The sequence below is a fragment of the Haemaphysalis longicornis genome, unplaced genomic scaffold (assembly GCF_048455015.1).
Source record: "Haemaphysalis longicornis isolate Haplotype H1 unplaced genomic scaffold, Haemaphysalis longicornis Haplotype H1 scaffold_7, whole genome shotgun sequence".
Classification (NCBI taxonomy): domain Eukaryota; kingdom Metazoa; phylum Arthropoda; class Arachnida; order Ixodida; family Ixodidae; genus Haemaphysalis; species Haemaphysalis longicornis.
In genome coordinates, this window is record NW_027526422.1 from 3,927,887 (window position 1) to 3,934,648 (window position 6,762).

The window sequence follows — 6,762 nt, forward strand, 5'->3', positions numbered from 1 at the left end:
AACAAGTCTGGAACATCGCCGAAGAATAAATTATGTTGGTTTTTATGCGAATTTTATTAAGGAGAGCGCAGGCTGCGCTCTGAGAAGCCACCTGATCACCTCAACGCTTGGTTCCAGCATTTCTTCGTCAACAGCGTCTGTCCGAGCATATGTTGGCTCTACAGTTTTGGTTGGTTCGGAGAGCCGTCGCGGCGAGTCCAGTCGACCCGAAGGCCTGGGTGGGTTGGCTCCTTCGACGGGCTGAGTCGACGGGCCATTCACAGGGCTTTGGGCCGCGCGGCGGCGCTACCTGCGCGGCGGCGACGACGCCATATTTGAGGTTGCACTCCACCGCGCGGGCAGCCCAGGCAGCACAGAATGTCTAGAAAACGTCGTATTTATGGAGGAAACGTCAGAAAGGGATTTCAGACAGGAAAAGATGGCTTCTAGAAGTCAATCATTGCAAGGATAATATCCCTCCGACTATGACGTCTTTAAAACGTATTTCTGATAACTGCTTTTAGCAGTTCTTCCTCTAGCCTTCTTGTAGACGGCCGTAAAGTCCCGCGCTTGGGCGCGCGCTGGTTTGAGAGTAATCGGGTTTGGCGCCAACGGTATGGCCTGATGTGACTCCATGGACTGGGATAACAGTGGCTTTCCTCTCTGCCTCTACCTCCTCCGCAGCGTTCGCATGAGCTTGGGCGCGCGCTGGGTTGAGAATAATCATTTTGGCGCCAACGGTCAGTTTGCGGCTGGGCGCCGATCTTCGAGCTTCTTTGTGTAGCCCTCATTTTTGTAAGTATTTGCTATTTGTGCCCTTTTCATAGGTCACATTTTGTTCCGCCCGTTGATACCGCCGCGCTGTGACTCGTAAATGTTTCTGGTGCATTTGTGACAGTGATTCTGAAAAAAACCTTTATTTCCAGCCACTTCTCTTGATGTGTGCAGTTTCGCGATGTTGTCAAACACGAGTGTTTTATACGTAATACCGTGGTTAGTTTCAATCGAGAAGTGTTTGGTTAAGCAGCTGCTCCTAGAATATTTTGTTCGCATTGTAACATTTATTAAATGTTTTGGTTTACTTGCGCGACAACTTGTGCTCCATCTTGGCATCCTTGGTCGGTAACGCTGAGCTGCGCTTTTACCGTAATTTTTGGGAAAGGCGGCGTCAAAATTTTGCGGCATCTTTTGTGCACTAACCCAGGAGGGCCGTAGACGAACAAGTGGGTTTGTTTCACTCCTTATGAGAATTCTGTCGTCCCATGCCATGTCGCAATGCCTACCTGACAGGGCGTCGTGGGTGAACGTTTAGCCAGCCGCAGCGCCTGAGATATCTGTGTTTTGATGCCGATAAAGCTCTGCAAACCGCCTCCAGCACGGATGCCTCTGCTCGAAGCGGCACTGCAATTTTACTGGCGCCTGTTTATTTTTTTTTCGCAGCAATTGATATCCACGCATTGCCGCAATTAAAATCTACGCAGGTTCAAATCGCGATCTGTTTCAAAACCGACCCGACTGTTGCCATCGCGACATGCCGCCCCAGCCATAGATATGATAGACTTGGTAAGCGTCGCAAGATGTTAAATCCTGGTTAGAGATAAGGCTCTTTCGGCAATGTTAAATTAAAGTAGTGCAAAAATGTCGCGCGATGGTTAGTTTTGCATATTTTAAGCAAATTTTAAAATATATCAGCTTGAAACATCAATTCTTCGGAGTAGATATTCGGCCGGCAGCCGGCCTACCTGCGCGAGCGGAAGTTTGCCGGCAGTCTCCCCTTATTAGCTTGCTGCGGTCACATGATTAGTGCCGGCATGCTGTATGAGAACGCGCTTTGCCGGCAGACAGCTGGCCAGTTTTCTTTTGCAAGCTGCCGTGGAGCGAAGAGTGCCGGTCTTCCGCGCTGTAAGCTGTTATTAGCCGGCAGCTTTCTTGACAGTTTTCTGTAGGAGCTGCCTAATTATTTGCCGGCTGCTTGCCTCAGCCGCGGCGCATCAATGTTCCGTCAGGCGAAGGGTGCAGGCCTTTTACGCTAGGGTAATTATTTGCCGGCAGCTTGGTTTAACTAAAGGTCATATTCTAGGCCCAATTTTAATGTGCTGTGGCGGCGCAAATAACCGAAATAAGCTACCCGGCCGTGCTCTCACGGCAAATAATTATTCTGACATGAAATGCCGGCACTCTTTGCTCGCGAAGGACAACTTCCGTGACAGTACGACCGCGTGGGTTATTTCGGTCATTTGCGCCTTCACAACGCATTTAAAATGGACCTAGAATAGGACCTTTACTTAAACCAAGCTGCCGGCAAATAATTATCCTAGCGCAAAAGGCCTGCACCCTTCACCTGAAGGAAGCTCTCTGTGCCGTGGCTAAGCGAAGCAGCTGGCAAATAATTAGGCAGCTCGCGACAGAAGACTGCCGGTGAGATCGCAACCGGACAGCGGCCGAATATCGACGGGATCGCTTTTGTCTTTAATTTCAAAACTGGAGGCTAGTTCCCGCACAAGTTTGAGTAAACGCCAGTTTACCTAAATGTGAAAAACTTTAAGGCTGCCTGGTTGCAAGCGAACTTAATGCATTGTGCCTGTTTGCAGCCTTTACGACTGTACGATTTGTGAAGAGTAATGAAGTGTAGGCTGTGCCGTCATCGTGGGGAGAGAAGGAAGGAAGTGGAAGGGTTGGCTTGTGAGCCCATCTGATGACGATGATGTGGATTAGGGTGCCTGGTTGAGAACAAATTTTACATTCTAAGGGGTATTTAGTTGGATAAAGGTGGTGCAGCCAGGTCGGGTGAGGGAAAATGTTTGTGTGAATTCTACTGAGAGTAGTTTATTCGTGTTTGAGTGGGTTAGAATGAAGAGGGGAGGGATTGCCTAAGGGCGCGGTAATGCTGCCTGATTGATGTCTTGGAAGGTGACCAGGGGTGGAGTGTCCAAATCGCCCTCGGTAGCCTTGCAAAAACGGCCGTGGGCCTGTTGGTGGGCATAGTCGCTGCCCACCAGTGAGGAATGAGCCCAAAGAAAACCAATGTTCGAGTGGAGTGATCATGGCTCAGTAGCTGGAGGGCTTTTGGGACCACTTTACCCAACAAAAAGCTACAACAGGCAGCCTGGGAATCCGTGAGTATGATCGGTGACGTAGTTTGGGTGATAGCCAGAGGAACAGTGAGTCCTCGGCGACCCAGGAGGAGGGGGGGGGGGTTAAGGGAGGCGCAAGTAATGAACTTATGTTGTGTAGTCGCCACTTCCAGGTGCCGAGACTGAGTGGGGTACGAACTTGCATCCGTGTACGCGATGTCATGGTGTTTTCCATATGCCCGTTGGTGGGCTTGGCAACGAGCGAGACATCGACCTCAGTGAAGTGTGGGATGCATGTTCTTGAGTAAAGGATAAACTTTAATGCGTTGCCGCCAGTGGTGAGGATTACTGCTGGCTAAAGCCCATTAGTGGAATTTTGTTTCATTGCTGAGGCATAGCCTGTATGGCTAAGAGTTGAACTCCCTACGTCTACAGTGGCACTGAATATGCACCACTGTGTCTTTGTTTAGGTCGCGCTGGGGTAGCCATTTAGGGTAGCCGTGAGCAGAGTTGTGCTGTCATTTATACTGATATGTTTTGACTGTTTCACTGGAGCGAGACCTAGGCCATAAAACATAAAGTAGCTGTCCCTCTCCGTACATCTGCGACTGGTCTGCATTGCGCGTCTTTGTATTGTTTTACCAATGCAGCTGACAGGAAGCTCATCATGAAGGAGCTTGCTTACGTACGGCAGCAGAATGAGCAAACTTTAAATCTTCTGAACCGATGGTGCGAGAGGCCTCAACTGAACATGGACTACTGGAGCTTTCCCCTGAAGTGTGATGAAGATTTAGGAAGACTGGAGGACAGCCTTCAGGAAAACAAGGACCTCGAACGCAGCCTGGCAGGCCATTCTAAAGGTGTTTGAAGTTCCCGCCTCACTTGCTGTTTATTTTCATATCAATTATCGACTTGCAGGCTTAGGTGGCATATCCGTTGGCCATGCTGTGGGGCTCAGTTGCGGTTCTTATTTGTAGACGAATTGACGGCGAACTTCAGCTACTCGGGCCAGAAAAACAAGGCTTGTGCCACCTCGTCAGAGGTTAGTCAATAGGTAGTTTGGGCTGTCAAGCCTGCAGTGTTAAATGAAATAGCACGTGCCATGCTTGCTGCTTCAGCTTGCCCTGGTTCAACTTTTTATTATCTTATTGCAACTGCACAGTTTAGTTAAATTTATCGGGTAACGTACAAGAGGTCGTAAAAAAGGGATGTTCTCTGAATTATGCGTGCGTGTACAATTCTTTCTAGGAGGCTGTGAGAGCAAATATGCAAACACGAGGAGCCATGGACGCAGAAATGAAGACAGTCATCATGATCCAGCTCAAGAATGCAAAGGCGCGAACGTAAGACCCACATTGACTAACACATAACACGGTATTTTAAACGGATTGCACATCTAGGCGTCTTTATTGGATTTTTTTCTGCAGTTCATCCAGACAACCTGAACAGCTGGAGGTACGACCAGTACAGCGCAGCTAAGGAAAGTGCAAGAAACGGGAAAGGCGTCGTCGACAGAAAGGTCACAGAGGATTTGCCCCTCATCAGTGCAGAGAAGAGGACCCCATTATCTGTTGTGGTTGTTGAGGGTATTTTTTTTTCAAGCATGTATGAACCATAAAGTTTCGGCATTTAGGTTCACGACTACTGGTGATATTTGATAGTCGTGCTGCACATGGCTTTTTCTTTGTTGAGAAAAACTGTGCATTGTTTTTTTTTTTTTTTTCAACCATGTGTATTGAAGAAAAGCGTTTGCATTTAAGATATGTTCACTCCCGCTGGTGATGCTTTGTTAGTCATACTGCACGTGGCTTTTTTTTTTTTTTTTGGAAGGAAGTATTTAACACTGCTGGCTCCAGGCGACCACTGGTATTCTGCCTAGTAATTTCGGGGTACATTTTTACAATGTGATCTATCAGATAAACGCAGTTCAATTGTTTTACTTTCCTAAGTTGGTATCATTTTTTGTAGAACAAGCGCTTGCATCTTATTGTTTCAGTTTAAAAACAAATGTACAAAGTTGTGGACCTGGTGGTACAATTTTCTTCTATTTATATTTTTTTCGTGAAAGTTTTATTTGTGCTGCATACTTGCTTTCAAATAATCTTACACAACTATACAAGTTGTGGACGTGATGGTGAGAGTTTCTTGCGTGTGCCTTTTTTGTAGTGTTTTATTTGTGCTTCATTCGCACCTCACAATATCCATAAGCAAGTTCACACAGTTATGGACCTGATTTTACAAGTTTCTTGCATTGATTTCTTTTGTTTTTGTTTTCAGAGTTCTGTTTGCCCTCCATTCTTTCTTTGAAAATAAGAAAGTGTAGAGTTCTGGACTTGTTGCTAGAAGTTTCTTGCATTGCTCTTTTTTTGTTCAATGTTTTATTTGCACAGAATTCTTTCTTTCGTATGACCACTGTAATGTTTTTATATAAGATGCTTCTGGCTGCTGGAAAGGACGCTTTCACCGCATTGTGTTCTGAATTGTAATCGTATTTTTCTCCTCAGTACATTACCCCCATGGCTTGGTCTCAATAAAATGTTTGCTCGAGCCAAATTACTTTTAATTGCGAATGCATGCAGCAAAGCCGCTGCATTCGCCCCCAGCATCACCCCCGGGAAAGGGGGGTACATGGGAGGCGTTTATGGTCACTAGATCCAACGGGTCATTAGATCCAACGAGTCAGGAGATCCACTAGGTCACGTGATGCCCGAGTCAGAAGATCCAACGAGTCAAGAGATCCAACCGAGTCACTAGATCCAACGCGTCAATTGATCCAATGAGTCAAGAGATCCATCCGAGTCCCTAGATCCAACGCGTCACTAGATCCAACGAGCCATTACATCCAAAGGGAGGAAGTGCGCGTGATTGTATTTCTCGGGATTGGGGGGTCGTTGTGTTCATCGGTTTGTTTTTGTTTACTAGCATCCACGAATAACCGGTTGATGTACTTGCACTCTTTAAATGCCTAAGTGTGAAACAAAGAACGAATTGAATCCCAGATTTTTTCACAATTGAAGTGGTACTGATTTTGTACAGGCCACAATTAGGTCTCAACCGTGAATTATATATGCATTCATTTCGCAATTAAAAATAAACAGAGGGCATAACTAAGTCGTCGCAAATTCACAATTTCAGTAATTCGTTTCAGTCGTTAGCGCTGCTATTCAAAGAACATTTACAAGAAAGGTAAATAAATGAAAGAGGGTTGAGGAACGATCCTTAGTAAATACCTACAATTTCAATCGTTTAAAAATATGTGGATTCATATATTACGTAAATATTACAATAAGAGAACAGACCACGTTTTAAGAAAAATAAATCTTTGAGACACTGCCCAAAGACAAATCAATACAACACGATTGAGGAACCCTCTTTAATACACAATTACTGGAGAAATCGTTTCGAAGAAATTCAGTGCACTTATGATTATGCCGGGATAAAGAAAATATTATTAACATAACAAAATCTGTAATTGATTGCAACTTTTCACTGTTTTTTTTAATCATCAATTCCTGGATCACCTACGTCTGTTTGTACCGAAATCGACCAGCACTGGAACATGCGGGTGCTTAACTGTGCATGTAATCGTATGTTCATGCCCCGAAAAGGCCTTGTAAAAATACCGCCAAAACGAATGTGTTATTCTATTTTTTTTTTGTTCCTCAAATGTTAGATTCTGAATCCCGATGGACGTTCGCCCTAAGGGTCA

The 6,762-nt window shown here is 45.6% G+C and overlaps 1 long non-coding RNA gene across 2 annotated transcripts; it reads left to right on the forward strand.

Moving 5' to 3' along the window:
* Positions 1-2,478: 2,478 nt before the first annotated feature.
* LOC144146753 (uncharacterized) lies at positions 2,479-5,562 on the forward strand. 2 transcript variants are annotated; one of them, XR_013317696.1, is made up of 3 exons: positions 2,479-3,095; positions 4,302-4,396; positions 4,481-5,562. It is a non-coding gene; the product is annotated as an uncharacterized LOC144146753 (long non-coding RNA). The 2 variants fall into 2 exon arrangements; XR_013317695.1 differs by lacking the exon at positions 2,479-3,095 and adding an exon at positions 3,340-3,913.
* Positions 5,563-6,762: the final 1,200 nt, after the last annotated feature.